Source organism: Pelodiscus sinensis, chromosome 2 (assembly GCF_052426305.1).
Source record: "Pelodiscus sinensis isolate ZL-2025 chromosome 2, ASM5242630v1, whole genome shotgun sequence".
NCBI lineage: Eukaryota > Metazoa > Chordata > Testudines > Trionychidae > Pelodiscus > Pelodiscus sinensis.
In genome coordinates this window covers 171,286,998-171,302,871 of record NC_143053.1, presented here as the reverse complement: position 1 = coordinate 171,302,871, position 15,874 = coordinate 171,286,998, and the positions used below count along the sequence as shown (strand labels likewise).

General features: G+C 42.6%; 1 protein-coding gene across 1 annotated transcript in view; it reads right to left on the bottom strand.

The window, feature by feature from the left end:
• ELMO1 (engulfment and cell motility 1) overlaps window positions 1-15,874 on the bottom strand; it is a 448,991-nt gene that overhangs the window by 348,721 nt on the left and 84,396 nt on the right. The gene's annotated exons all lie outside the window — the stretch shown is intronic.

Here is a 15,874-nt window from a genome sequence, read left to right as displayed (position 1 = left end):
AAAGTGATTTCAAAAATCCATGGGGTTTAAAGCAGTGGAGCAGGAGGGGATGCTTCTAGGCCCTGTAAGCCCTGGGCAGTGGAATTCACAGGTGTAATCAAAGAGGTCACTGTTGGGGGACAGTTGTTTTTTAGGACAGTTAAGGTTGACATAGGTAATGTAGGATCTTCATCTGCCGTGTGCTGACCTCAATGCACTGACCATAGCTCAACACTGTGTGGGGAGCTGGTGGTAGCATGTCAGCCAGCAGAAAGCAGAGTTAATATGGGGAGAAGACAAAGTTAAGTATAGACCCATGTACAACTAGGCTGACACAAGGTAATTTATGTTGACCTCACTTTCCAGAATAGACCAGGCCTTAGGCGCCTTACACGTCTAAAGATTTGTCCATGCACAAGCAAGTTGTATCAGTATAGTTGAAGCCGTCCAGTCCCCTAGAGTAGGCATATATTGGTAAAACTATGTTAACCTTACAATTTAGATCGACATAGGTTGGCCCCAGGGTGACACATGGAGGGGCACACGGAGGCACGTACACCCCAAATGCTGTGGGTGGGAGAAGCAAGAGGCCAAATCCTCTAAGCAGCCTGGGTTAGGGGTAGAGACTAGCAGTGGGGGGCCCTGGCACCCACAGCAGGGGCCAGGCATCCTGAAATTACTGGCAGCAGTGGGGAAAAGCTGAATGGTGTGGCGTGGCCCTAGCCTGCTCATATCCCCCAGGTCCTAGCCATGTTGGTTGAAGGGCGGGCGGAACCACCCCCCACACTCACCAGTGGGAAGCAGAGCAATGCAGCTAGAAGCCAGGGGAATGGACTGAGCTGAGGAAGTGGAGTGACATGGCCCCCACATCTGGCAGTGAATGCAGGGGGAGCCTGGACCCCTCCTGCTGGGGTCAGACTCCCCACTAATCCTCTGGGCCTTGGGCAAAGAAGTGGAGTGGGGCAGAGAGGAGGGAGTAGGGAAGAGGCAGGGCCTGGTGCGAAGAGGGGGTTGTCTCAATCCTCCACTGGGGTAGGAGTGATGTAGGGAGGAGTCACATGGGGAGGGGTGGTATGTGGCGGGTGCCCCTCCCCCCCCCCCCCCCCCCCACGTCCCTCCTCGCTAGGTCAGTTGGGATATGAAAAATCCACACCCTTAAGTGTCATAACTATGATGACAGAGCTAGATCAATGGAAAAATGTTTCTATTTGCCTGGCTACCCTCACTCAGGGAGGTAGTATTCCCACACCAACAGAAAACCCCTTTTGTTCGCATAAACTGTATCTACAATAAGGGGTTATGCCTGTGTAGCTGGAATAGTTTCTGAGGTCACGTCCATAGTCTCTGACCATCTGGGAAGAGGAATAAGCTTCACCAGCAGACGGTGCTTTTATAATAGTTCAGCTCTGTTCCCACTAGGCTTTGTAGTCAGGTAGCTAATTCAGGGCTGGATTCTTTTAAAATGCCCATAAATGAAATAGCTATCCCAGTACAAATAACATCTTTAGACCAAGCAAGGTCATTTCTGAAAATGGGGCTTTTGCCTTTGAAAATTCTACTCTGCCACACTTCACCTGACCTTCCCACCATCTTGAACATTCAGGTTGGGACCCAGGACTTTACAAATGTGATACACTCTCTCTCTCTCTCTCTTTTTTTTTTTTTTTTTTGGGGGGTAAGTTGTTTTCTCTATATTGTGCCACGGTACCTTAGTTGTATGAAATAATTTGATACTTGAAACTCAAAATTGTAAAGAAAATAAAGGCTCGAGTTTCTTAAGAACCTTAAGAAGTGGTTAAAAAGGAAAGCAAAAGAACCTAACATTAAAAACAGAAAGTGATACTCACTGCCCTTCAGGCCCCAGTCAGGATAAGGAACATGACTATTACCTCTGAAATCACTCAGTGGAACTTAGGTAACTGCAATGAATCAATAAATGGGTCTCTTTGGGGACACAAATTTGATCTCACACACTAGCCACTATCTAACTTCAGTATCTAACTTCACTATCTAACAGTAATTTGATACGAGCAAAAGGGGCTTTACAAATTAGCAACTGATCAATAAAAATTGAGGTCCTAATTAACTAATCTTACATCCTTCCTCTAAGGCACCTTCCCTATGAACAACTCCTTGGACATAATTCCTTTCCCCATTTCACACTACACAGACTGTCATCAGTGCAAATGTTCACAGCTGCAAGCAATAGGGTGTTTAAAAACATGTGATGGCTTCCACCAACTCCCTCTGTGGAATCATTCAAGTAGAGTTACATAATTCATGGCTGTAAAGAAGACTTGGGCAGACATCACATCAAATGTATCATGCAAATATTACAACACACACTGTACAGAAGGCATTCCTCTAGACCAACAAAAGAGTTATTTTCTCTGAAATGACAGATGGGCTAGCGACAAACTTCACTGCTCTCTCTCAAGAATTCCTTGATGTCGAGATACCTCTGCAGCCTTGCTATTAAATACTATATGAAGAATCTCTATGCTTGAACCAGTCAAAGAACAGTTTAATTTAATACATGTATGGTACTTTGTGATAGACAGCAAGTAGAAACTCCCCTCCCTTTAAAAAAAAAAAAACCGCTGTGAAAGACTCCTTTCTCTCTCCACAATCATGCCATTTCCCAGGCTGTGCCAGTGTAACAGTTTGCAAGTCTAGCTGTAAATATTGGCCTGGAGTCAAGCTGGGAATCATTGTTTTATTCCATTATTTTTAGCCCAACTCAAGTCAACCCCAGAATCCGTTTTATTGCATTCAGACTTAACTTTTGCTGGACTTGCAGTTCCAAAAAACAATTATGTTGGAGGTGGGAGTAGGCTTAACTACTGCTTTAAAGGATTCTGCCCAAAATCTGGCTTTTCTGTAGAAGTACCAAAACCTTATGTCACTGGTTGGTTGGTTTTAGCCTCTATGACCTTACCTTTGTTATTCTCTTTAGACCTATGATAGCTAACACAGTTAACAAACCTAATATGAACAAGAGAAGTTTTAATTTAACCTGTGTTAATGTGTAACAAACTTTCATTCTACCCCCCTCCCCCCAAACCATCTACATCAACCAGTTCACATATCAAAACAACTGCCTGGTATATACTATACTTTAAGCATTTTAGTTAACACCTTTAAAAGGCATCTTTTTCCAAACAGCTGCACAGTCTTCATTGGTGGTTCAAAGCCAATAAATGGCAGTGATTGCAAGTTACTCTCTAATGGTCGTTAGATGATCTATGTTTCATTAGACAGGGTCTAGGCCACAACAGGCACTAAACAAAACCGCCACCATAACTGAATTTTTTGCACATGGTCAGCAGAGTCTAAGGCAGTATCTTCTGTGCATAGTTGCTATCTCCGTCTGAACACCTAAGTGTGCCTAACCCAAGTATGGGCATTCCCACAAAATCATCCATGCTGTGTCCTATTTTTGCACCTGTTCACACAAGTGGGGAGACATATCATAGAATCATAGAATTCTAGAACTGGAAGGGACCTCAAGAGGTCAGAGTCCAGTCCCCTGCCCTCAAGGTAGGACGAAACACTGTTTAGACCATCCCTGATATATGTCTATCTAACCTGCTCTTAAATATCTCCCTAGGCAATTTATTCCAGTGTTTAACCACCCTGACAGCTAGGACCTTTTTCCTAATGTCCAACCTAAGCCTCCCTTGCAGCAGTTAAAGCCCATTGCTTCTTGTCCTATCCTCAGAGGTCAAGGAGAACAATTTAGCTATGTCTAGACTGCAGCACTTATCCAGGATACCAGACGAGTGCTGCGTCCAAGGAACACGTCCGCTTTTTTGAATTTTTTTTTGAAAAAGTGAACACGTTCTTCCACAATCCCTGTAATCCTCATTCAATGAGAAAGAAGGGATATGTTGAAAGAGCAGGTTTTTCCAAATTTTGGCATCAGGTTGACACGCCAAATATTGGAAAAGCCTCTTTTGACAGAAAAGCAGAAAAAGATACACAATTTGCAGTTTGCAGTTGTCTCCTTTTGAAACTAAACAAGCCCACTTCTTTCAGTCTTCCCTCATAGGTCATGTTATTTAGACCTTTAATCATTCTTGTTGCTCTTCCATGGACCTTCTCCAGTTTCTCCACATCTTTCTTGAAATGTGGTGCCCAAAACTGGACACAATACTCCAGCTGAGGCCTAAACAGTGCAGAGTGGAGTGGAAGAATGACTTCTCATATCTTGCTCACAACACTCCTGTTAATGCATCCTAGATTCATGTTTGCTTTTTTTTGCAACAGCACCACACTGTTGACTCATATATAGCTTGTAGTCCACTATGACCCCTAGATCCCTTTCTGCAGTACTCCTTCCTAGACAGTCACTTCCAATTCTGTATGTGTGAAACTGATTGTTCCTTCCTATGTGGAGTACTTTGCATTTGTCCTTATTAAACTTCATTCTGTTACTTCAGACCATTTCTCCAGTTTGTCCAGATCACTTTGAATTATGACCCTATCAGCCAAAGCAGTTGCAATCCCTCCTAGCTTGGTATGTTCTGCAAACCTAATAAGCGCACTCTCTATGGGTATGTCTACACTACCCCGCTAGTTCGAACTAGCGGGGTAATGTATGCATACCGAACTTGCTAATGAAGCCTGGGATTTGAATTTCCCGGGCTTCATTAGCATAAAGCCGGCTCTGCCATTTTTAAAAGCCGGCTTGTTCGAACCCCGTGCCGCGCGGCTACACGCGGCACGGGCTAGATAGTTCGAACTATGTAGCCATTCCGATCTATCTGTACACCTCGTTCCACGAGGCGTACAGATAGTTCGAACTATGTAGTTATTCCGAACTATCTAGCCCGTGCCGCGTGTAGCCGCGCGGCACGGGGTTCGAACAAGCCGGCTTTTAAAAATGGCGGAGCCGGCTTTATGCTAATGAAGCCCGGGAAATTCAAATCCCGGGCTTCATTAGCAAGTTCGGTATGCATACATTACCCCGCTAGTTCGAACTAGCAGGGTAGTGTAGACATACCCTTAGCTAGTATCTAAATCATTGATGAAGATCTTGAACAGAACTGGTCCCAACACAGACTCTTGAAGAACCTCATTTATTATGCCCTGCCAGCAGGATTGTGAACGGTTAATAACTACTCTCTGAGAACGGTTATCCAGCCAGTTATGCACCCACCTTATAGTAACCCCATCTAAGTTGTATTTGCCTAGTTTATTGATAAGAAGGTCATGTGAGACCGTGTTAAATGCCTTACTAAAGTTTAATACCACCATGTCCACCGCTTTTCCCTTATCCACAAGACTTGCTATCCTATCAAAGAAAGCTATCAGATCGGTTAGACATGATTTGTTCTTTATAAATCCATGCTGGCTGTTACCTATTACCTTATTTTCTTCCATATGTTTGCAGATGAATTCCTTAATTACTTGCTCCATTATCTTTCCTGGCACAGAAGTTAAACCGAGTGGTCTGTAGTTTCCTGGGCTGTTCTTATTTCCCTTTTTATAGATGGGCACCATATTTGCCCTTTTCCAGTCTTCTGGAATCCCTCCTGTCTTCCATGACTTTTCAATGATGATCGCTAAAGGCTCAGATACATCCTCTATCAGCTCCTTGAGTATTCTAGGATGCATTTCATTAAGCCCTGTTGACTTGCAGACATCTAACTTTTCTAAGTACAGTAAACTTCCGATAATCCGGCACTTTTAGGACCTAGGGGGTGCCAGATTATCAAATATGCCGGACTAGTTGGGGGAGTGCGCCCCTTGGCGCTGCGGGACCAACCCAGCACCACCCCAACTGCTCTGTCCCAGTATCCCCAAGTCAGCCGCTTGCTGAAACTGACTAGCGGCTGACTCGGGGAAGCCGGGGCAGAGCAGCTCCAACTGTCCGGCTGCCCGGAGCACTTCCGGGTTCCAGATGGTGCTGGACCATCAGGAGTGCCGGGCCATTGGATGCCGGACCACTGGAGTTTTACTGTAATTTTTAATTTGTTCTTTTTTATTTTATCTTATAAACCTACCCCATATTCCCACTAGCATTCACTATGTTAGGCATTCCTTCATCATTAGATTTCCTGATTAAGACAGAAACAAAGAAGTCATTAAGCACCTCTGCCATTTCCAAGTTTCTTATTGTTTCTCCCTCCTCACTAAGCATTGGGCCTGCCCTGTCCTTGGTCTTTCTCTTGCTTCTAATATATTTATAGAAAGTCTTCTTGTTACCCTTTGTGTCTGTAGCTAGTTTGAGCTAGTTGTGTGCCTTTGCCTTTCTAATCTTGCCCCTGCGTACCTGTATTGTTTGCTTATATTCATCTTTTGAAATTTGTCCGAGTTTCCACTTTTTATTACTCCTTTTTGATTTTTAGATAGCAAGATCTCTTGATTAAGCCAAGGCGGTCTTTTGCCATATTTGCTATCTTTCCTACAAAGTGTAATAGTTTGCTTTTGGCCTTTAATAATGTCCCTTTGAAAAATTGCCAACTCTCTTCAGTTGTTTTTCCTCTTAGTCTTGCTTCCCATGGGACCTTACCCACCAGCTCTCTGAGCTTACCAAAATCTGCCTTCCTGAAATCCATTGTCTCTAGTTTGTGGTTCTCCCTTCTACCATTCCTTAGAATCATGAACTCTATATCCCACAGTCCTTTGTACTGAGAAGCTCTAGGAAGCTCTCAGTCAGTTTGGACGATTTCAGGAAAACTTGGAAGTGTAGGAAGGCACTGAAGGACTACCAGCTCTGGAAATATTTAGCCTGCACCTCATTACAAAGTGGGCAGGCTCCACACACAAGTAAAGTCCAGGCTCTACGCCATACTCCCAGCCAGGCTTAAAAACACTCTCAAAACTTGGCTGAAAGGTTTTTCTGTTTCAACAGTTGGAGGATTAAAATTAAAAACCCATGCAAGAACCTGGATTAATTGTACAGTGAAGATACACCCTTCAATTTAAATAAATGGGCTTCCATCAGGCCAACACTGAAGCACACTGAACCAGTGTGACCTGGTTTGTATCCCTTTTTCCTTTGTTGTATTTGTTCTTGGGACACACTAAAGTCTTTGGTTTCCCTGGCTGATGCTGTTCATCACAGAAAGTAAAGGAACCTCTGAAGATGACTCTACTGTTCAATAATTTTTAAGCCTGCCCCAGAGAATCAGCAGATGCAGCACATCTGTTTAAGAAAAGACATCGTGGAGACAAGCAAACACAGGCCATTGTGGAACTGTACATCTGTCAGAAAACAGGTGAATACAACATTCTATCTATAATGAACACTATGCTACTGTTAACACATTTTCTGGTGCGAACACATTTTTTAGAAATTAATACAAGCTTCCCAACATCACGTAACGCAGACTATAAATATAGAGGTCTAGTACTTAGGCAACTGGGACTGCCAAGAACCTGGGTTTTCAATCCTCTGCTTTGTTATAAACTTCCTATGAGACACCAAGCAAGTCAGTACAAGGCCCCATACATGAAATGGGGACAAGGAGTACTTTACTGCCTCACTGGGGTCTTGTGGAGATGAATGCATTAAAAGACTGGGGAGATACTCAGGGTATGTCTACACTACCCCCCTAGTTCGAACTAGGGGGGTAATGTATGCATACCAAACTTGCTAATGAAGCCCGGGATTTGAATTTCCCGGGCTTCATTAGCATAAAGCCGGCGCCGCCATTTTTAAAAGCCGGCTAGTGCGAACCCCGTGCCGCGCGGCTACACGCGGCACGGACTAGATAGTTCGGATTAGGCTTCTAATCCGAACTATCTGTACGCCTCGTGGAAGCCTAATCCGAACTATCTAGTCCGTGCCACGTGTAGCCGCGCGGCACGGGGTTCGCACTAGCCGGCTTTTAAAAATGGCAGCACCGGCTTTATGCTAATGAAGCCCGGGAAATTCAAATCCCGGGCTTCATTAGCAAGTTTGGTATGCATACATTACCCCCCTAGTTCGAACTAGGGGGGTAGTGTAGACATACCCTCAGATACTACAGTAATGGCAGCCCTATGCATAAGAACATAAGAACAGCCGTACTGGGTCAGACCAAAGGTCCTTCTAGCCCAGTATCCTGTCTACCAACAGTGGCCAGCACCAGGTGCCCCAGAGAGGGTGGACCGAAGACAATGATCAAGCGATTTGTCTCCTGCCATCTCTCTCCAGCCTCTGAAGAACAGAGGCCAAGGACACCATTTTATCCCCTGGCTAATAGCCTTTTATAGACCTAACCTCCATGAAATTATCTAGCTTCTCTTTAAACTCTATTATAGTCCTAGCCTTCACAGCCTCCTCTGGCAAGGAGTTCCACAGTTTGACTACATGCTGTGTGAAGAACTTTCTTTTATTCGTTTTAAACCTGCTACCCATTGCGTACCTCTGATGCTTAAAGGAGCAAAGTACATTTCTTCTTTCCTTTCATTCTGAGCTGTAATTCAGCTGGCACCCCATACTCCTCCAAAATGCACTCGCCTCTTTTTTATCTCACAGATGATCTCAATAAGAAGTGATGAAGAAACCGAATTGTATCTCTCTCTCCAAGAGCCAAACATATTATTCCTTCACTTCCCTACAAGAAGCCCACCCAACATGCAAGGATGTACCAACTTCCTGCTCCCCTATCGGCTACAAAATGCCCTCAATGGCTCCTCAAATGCCATGAAATCCCAACTGCATACCGCAGAGGTTCTCAAACTTTGAGGTACCCCAAGCCCCTAAAATACTAACTGAATTTGTGTGACCCCCCCACCCTTACTGCTCCAAAATTGTTAAGCAAAAAAAGGGGGGGGAGCCAAAGTTGTACCACTTTGTCCAGTTTGGGACTCCACACTAACCGCCAATGCACCCACCCCTTCCCCTGAGCCATACCCCCAGTCTCCCCATCCCAGTGCACTCCCCTATGCCTTAGACCCAGGCCCCCTTAGCGCCCCCCCATCCCAGTGCACTTCCCCCCCTCCCTCTGAGGCAGGCATCCTCAGCGACGGGAGCCCCACTCCAATCAAATCTCCCGCCTCCCCCACCACAGAGCCAGGCACGGAGGAACAATCTTACTTTTAAAGTGGCTGCTCCTGCCACCACTCCCTTCCTTTTCCCTCTCCATCCCCTCTAATTGACATTTTTCCTTCTCTTTCCCTCCCTATCTCCTCTTTTTCTGCTGTTTATTTGCAACTCTAAACTCCTGGCTCCATTCATCTGAAGAAGTGGGTCATGCCCACAAAAGCTTATGATACCATCTACATTTTGTATTAGTCTCTTATGTGCTACAGGACTACTCGCTGTTTTAAGTTTTTTCAGTTACAGATTAACACAGCTACCCCTCTGAAACTTTTAAAAGTATAGTGTCATTATTTCCAATGCTGCAAATGTAAGGATCACACTGCATGGTTTCACGGAAATTGTGGCACTACTAAAAACTCACAAACATCACTTCATCTTCAGTCTTCTTCTGCAAAATTAACCGCTGTGAACGGCTTTGTAAAATGGTCCAGGCTTTTTTCTTGAGCCATGTCTGCAACAGCAAGCTAGAGGCGCAGCTGTACCGATACAACTGTGCTCCTGTAAGGTCGCTCACATAGCCGCCTTATGCTGATGGTAGAGAAATCTCCCATTGACATAACTAAATCCGCTCAATGATATAGTGGTAGCTCTGTTGGCAGGAGATAGCGCAGTGAGCATGAGCGCTTAGGACAGTGAAACTTACATCACTCTGGGGGGAAAAGGGTGTTTTCCACAGCCAGAGCAATAAAAGTTTTGCTGAACTAAGTGCTAGTGAAGTCATGACCTTAGAAAGCATCCCTGGGTATTGCGTATCCTCCAGATTGGGAAGGAAGGAAGAAGCAATATTCTAATAGGGACGGAAATGTACACTCCCCTCCCAGGCCCATTATTGTAATAGCACAGCTAAGTGAGTGAATGAGATTATGTTTCTTACTCGGCTATCAACCTGAAGAGTAAAAGCCTTCAGCACTACACCAAGTACGCAAAGAAGTACACATTGAACCTCTCTTGTCCAGCACCCTCGGGACCTGACCGGTGCCAAATCAGAAAATTTGCCGGACCACAGGCGGTTAATATTGTCTAGCAACATTACCAACACTTCCACTGCTTACTAGACCATCAGAAGACATTTAGGGGTAAATCAGAGTGAAATAACAGCACGGAACACTAAGAATCAGGATCAGTGGCCGTAAACAAACTTTACGGGACTGCAGGAAACTTGGCCACCCCCATGAAAAGTGGACATCCGGCTAACTAAAATCATTCTGAATGACGGATGTTTCCAGACTAAAGAGTTCTAGATAAGAGGTTCAACCTGTATTTAGCAGCAGAAGTATCCTATTACTGCCCTTTCTGCTAGATTAATTATTACAGCGTTTGATTATAACTCATTAATTTTAAATACTATGCTGCAGCCCATTTCTATTAATATCCTCCCCTGCTCCACTAACTTCTGCCACTCCCCTCCCTATTTAACATAGTAGACGAAGGGGAGGGAGTTTTTATTTGTCAGTAAGGATGCCCCAGCCATGTGCCACTGAAAGCCAATTCTCAACCATTCAGAATGTGGTAGGAAAATCTGCAGTCAGACTAATAAAACTGAACACTTGTCTGTAACGTAACTCTTATGAGAATGGCACTCTGGCACCATAGCAAAAAACTACTGTTGCTCCTCTAGTTCTGACCATTACAGTCCACTAGTAGAAAAGAAATAATATTTTTTCATCATCCACTGTAATTGAACAGTTATTGATTCCTGATGTTACCTATACTTGTACGTTAATGCACTGATTTATACCTTACATATTAAAGTATCCGGACTACTCTTTCCAAAAGGTTTTGTTGTACAAGGGCAGTGATTTCTCTCCTCCCCCCCTCCACCCAAAAAAGCTTTCTATTATTCTTACAAAATAATTGGTGCATTAAGTGAAAGAGACATAACTTCCTTATGAATGCTACTAACAATCCCTTCTTGTATTAAAACTAGAAGATTTTACAAGTGTATATTTTCAGTATATATGCTCTTTACTGCATTTCATTAAGGTTGGACAATGAAACTACTTTGGCCAGTTTCCACTTTATCATCTGTTTCATTTTCTTTTGTGTAAAATAAAATAACTTCATTGAATTGAAAAAAAAAATCCCTCAAATCATTAAATATTTATAATCTTTATTTAAATTCTCAGGACCAGACTATGAATGGTGTAAACTGAAATAGTGCCAATGACTTCAGTGAGTTGGTTTTAATGGAGTTGTGCCAATTTTCACTAACTAAGGATTTGACTGTAAATTAGGAACCTAAAATTACTTAGGAGTCCCCTTACAAAAATATCTCAATTGTCCCTTTGATTGTGGAAAAAGTAGAATACAGCAACTTGCAATGTCTCAAAAAGAAAGAAAACCCATTGAAGTTATATTCTACCACATTTATCAGCAATGCTAGCCAAAAAATAAAGTAGAACACCCCCAAAATTGAAGAAACCACTATTAAAGGATCAGGTCATTGACTAGACCTAGGTAGTCAACACTTAGAAAAGGCATTAATATAAAGTAATACATATGGTTCCCGTAATGTGCTTCATTACATTGTGTCAGTAAGAAAACCTCAGTTGACAGTATTCCTGTAGCTTTTGCCAGTTTTTGAAATATGTGAAACTAAATATTTTTATTCAGGTTTCCTACTCATGTAATTACAGATGTAAAACATTTTGTATCTGGATTAAATTCAAGAAGTTGAAAGGGATTCCACAAGTAATGTACTCAAGAGGAGAATTTCTCTCACTATTTAAAACAAAAAATAATTAATCAATCTGCTTAGTAATAATGCAAACATACATTGGTAGCTTGTCAATGACAGTTTTGGAGAGTTTCGTAATGCCAGTGGTTTATCATGTAAGGAAGGAATATTTCACGTCTTCTATAGTGAAATATATTAAAAAAGTGCACCTCACACGTGACAATGTGCCAGAGGTAACATTATCTGCTAATAAAGTCAGGACCACTGACAGGGAGGACCATGGGGGCAGCTGCCCCAGGGCCCAACATTTTAAAAGGGCCCAGAGTTCCCAGTTGCTGCTATCTCAGCAGCTTCAATGACCAGAACCCTGTGCCCTTTATATCACTGCCAAGGGGTGCCCTGCAGCCTTGGAGGCACTGAAGGGCTGGCTGGGGGAAGCTAGCCCCCTGCTCTCATTTCCCCCTGCTCTCATAACCCTGCGCTCCTTCTAGGACCTGTCAAAGTCTCATGTCAGTTTTGGCTAAAGTATTCAAACAAACTATTTTCCCTCCTTTTTTCCATAGATTGAACTATATTATGGCGTGTTCCATGGCATTTCAGATTTGACTTGATGCATCTAGTCAGTGATATACATTTCTTCTTTTATTTGCGTGTAAAAAAATTACACTAAAATGATATTTCACACATTGTATCTGTCATCTCTGTGTATTCCCTGCATTGCCCACAACTGCTAAATTCAAGACTTACTCCAACAAAAATGTGAGAGATCATGTATTTCTTTCCCATTCCTATATTTTAGAGAATAGTGAATGAAACAAGTTATGAAGTGGTCAAATTTTTTTTTTTGGGGGGGGGATATAATATTTATATGCTAAAAATAAAAATAAAACCAGGTAAAACCCACCAGAGCTTGAAAACTTCAGTGTCTAAACCCTAACTAGCCTGAGCTCCCCCCGACTTCAGTGCGAGTTTTGTACATAGAGGACTTAAAGGATCAGCCCTACATTTGATTGTAGACTATGGGATGCTTTCATGGAAGGGCCATCAAACTCTTCCAAGGGAAACGTTCAGGAAAGTGTAAACTTAACCAACATCAAAAAGTGATCAAATCTGTAAAAAAAAAGTACAGAGAATTTTTCTCTAATCTTTGTCAGTGATTGATTGATAGATAAATATAAGTGGTACTCAAAATTTCCAAACACAGAAGGCAGCACAGTCCCTGCAACAAATTAAGATCAAATCAGCTGCATTTCTGTCAACAAGACAAGCTTGTACTTTTAAAATACCACCTTGTCGTGCAAGAAAGAAATATGTTAGGTGGGATTTTTCTTCTTGTTTCATTTTTGCAGGACCTCAGGGTTATTCAGTGGAACATATCCTGCAGGGTAGGTGGAGTTTTCAAGTTTCCAGAGGCAGTGTGGTCTAGTGGATCATGACATGGATGGTGATTCCAGAGAATCAATTTCTATTCCTATCTTGGCCACTGGCATGCTGTGTGATCTTAGGCAGGTCATTTCACCTCTTGGTACTGCTTTCCTTTCCCATCCTTTGTCTTCTCTATTTTTATTGCAAGCATTTTGGGTAAGAAAGCTTTCTACACAGAGCTTAGCCCAATGCAGCCATTATTTTGCTTTGGACTTCTAAACACTATGATAAACATTACAAAAAAGGCATCATGGCTAGAGGTAAACATTTTCAGATGCTATTTTCAGTTCATGAAGTCTCAAGTTTTTTTTTTTTTTTAAGCAGGACTTTTTTTGTTTGATTACTTAAAAGGAGTTAAGTTACGTTTTTCAGCTTTTGGCCTAACAGTTCCTGTTGGAAGCAAGTTTTCTGTAGCTGCACCATTCTCTCTCTTCATACACACATAACTAACTTTCTCTGGGAACAACATTTCAAACAATAGATGTTATGCATAAAGGAAAGAGATAGAGGAGGTGTCTTTGTTGCAGAGGGCATGGCAAGGGATTTTGGTTTACATAACTCTTATTTTAAAAAAGTTAGTATTTTCCAACAAATAAATACAAAGATTAAAAAGCTTATGACCTGATTTACAGACATGCCACCACTGACTTAATGCAAGTGGTGGGTGCACAGACCCTCTAAGAATCAGGCTGCTCTTATTTTGACCAATTTCCCAATGTCTTTTTTGTTGCAAATGCCAACAGACACTTGCCTGATAGCCCAATGGTGACAAAAACTAGCATGAAACTGATCACAAAGAATACAGAATTTAGGACCCCTCTTCCACAAAATATTTTCAGCATGTACTTACATAAAGGACACTACTGACATGTTTGGATGCATCAGGACCTACGTACACTGGGGATAATTTTCAAGGGTTTTCTTTTGTATGAAATACTATTTACTGAAATAAATAATTATCTGCTTCTCAGGTTGCGATATTCTGCACAGGTAACAGCCTGCATGATTCATCTATGAGGGCCCACATATGTTACGAAAAACACCACTTTAAATATTAACTAATATAGCTGCCAATATATGATCTCAGTTAAGTCCAACACATAAATGATGCCATTCACATAACATTTATACGTGAGAAAATTTTATTCCACATACATTTCCACAAAAGGTTTTCACGCCATAAGTTTAATATAGGTACCTCTCTAAATGCTGCCTTTAAAAGAGTTTGTTTATGTTACTAGACCCATTTAACTCTCCCCTCCTTCACCCCCAAATGCATGGAAATATTTTCCTACTAAGACGACATGTTGGGATGGTAAAACCCTGCCAGGTGAACGTTTGAACCCTGGGGTGGCACTGACCCAGGGCAGAGACTTTTGGGGTGTTGGACTTTTGGGGACCTTGGGTGATTTGTGGCTGGGGGGTGGGTCTTTGCTGATGTCCGGTTTATGAATCTGAGTTGTGGTGTTTTCCCACTTTGATGCTGATGTTGGTTATTTTGTGTTATTAAAGATTTGCTGCTATACCAAGGCTCTGTGCTTGTGAGAGGGGAAGAATTGCCTCTTTGAGACACCCAGGGGTGTGTGTAAGATTTCCCAGGTCACTGGGTGGTGGCTCGAGCCGGCGTTGTATTATGTTGTTAGGAGGAGACTCCTAGATATTGAACCCAGCCCTTGCTGCATTTAACTTGTTCTGGCAGAAGAGTTACATGAATAAGACACAAGAAGTCATTCTTCCACTCTACTCTGCGCTGGTTAGGCCTCAGTTGGAGTATGGTGTCCTGTTCTGGGCACCACATTTCAAAAAGGATGTGGAGAAATTGGAGAGGGTCCAGAGAAGAGCAACAAGAATGATTAAAGGTCTAGAGAACGTGACCTATGAAGGAAGGCTGAAAGAATTGGGTTTGTTTAGTTTAGAAAAGAGAAGACTGAGGTGGGACATAATAGCCGTTTTCAGGTATCTAAAAGGGTGTCATAAGGAGGAGGGAGAAAACTTGTTCATTTTGGCTTCTGAGGATAGAACAAGAAGCAATGGGCTTAAATTGCAGCAAGGGAGGTTTAGGTTGGACATTAGGAAAAAGTTCCTAACTGTCAGGGTAGTCACACACTGGAATAAATTTTAGAATCTCCAGCTGTGGAGATATTTAAGAGTAGGTTAGATAAATGTCTATCAGGGATGGTCTAGACAGTATTTGGTCCTGCCATGAGGGCAGGAGACTGACTCGATGACCTCTTGAGGTCCCTTCCAGTCCTAGTATTCTATGATTCTATGATTCAAAGCAGTTTGCATTACGATATAAGCACCATCATTAGAAAATTTACAGATTGGAAAACAGGCATGGAGAAGTTAAATGGGTCACACAATGACAAAGAATGTTTATTATCAGGTGTAAGAGAGGCAAACAGACAAATGTATTAAAGCACCAAATTGAGTAATACAGTAAGATTACACACATTCCATATACACTCTGGCTACCTCTACGTTGGGAAGATTTTGTGCAAATACTCTTTAACTCAAGAGTTTTTGCATTAGAGTATTTGCGCAAGAGCACATCTACACTGGCATGTGCTTTTGCGCAAGAGATGTGCTTTTGCGCAAAAGCATCCGTACCAGTGTAGACGCTCTCTTGCGCAAGAAAGCTCCGATGGCCATTTTAACCATCGGGCTTTCTTGCGCAAGAAATTCATGTTGCCTGTCTACACTGGCCTCTTTCACAAGAACACTTGTGCAAGAGGGCTTATTCCTGAGCGGGAGCG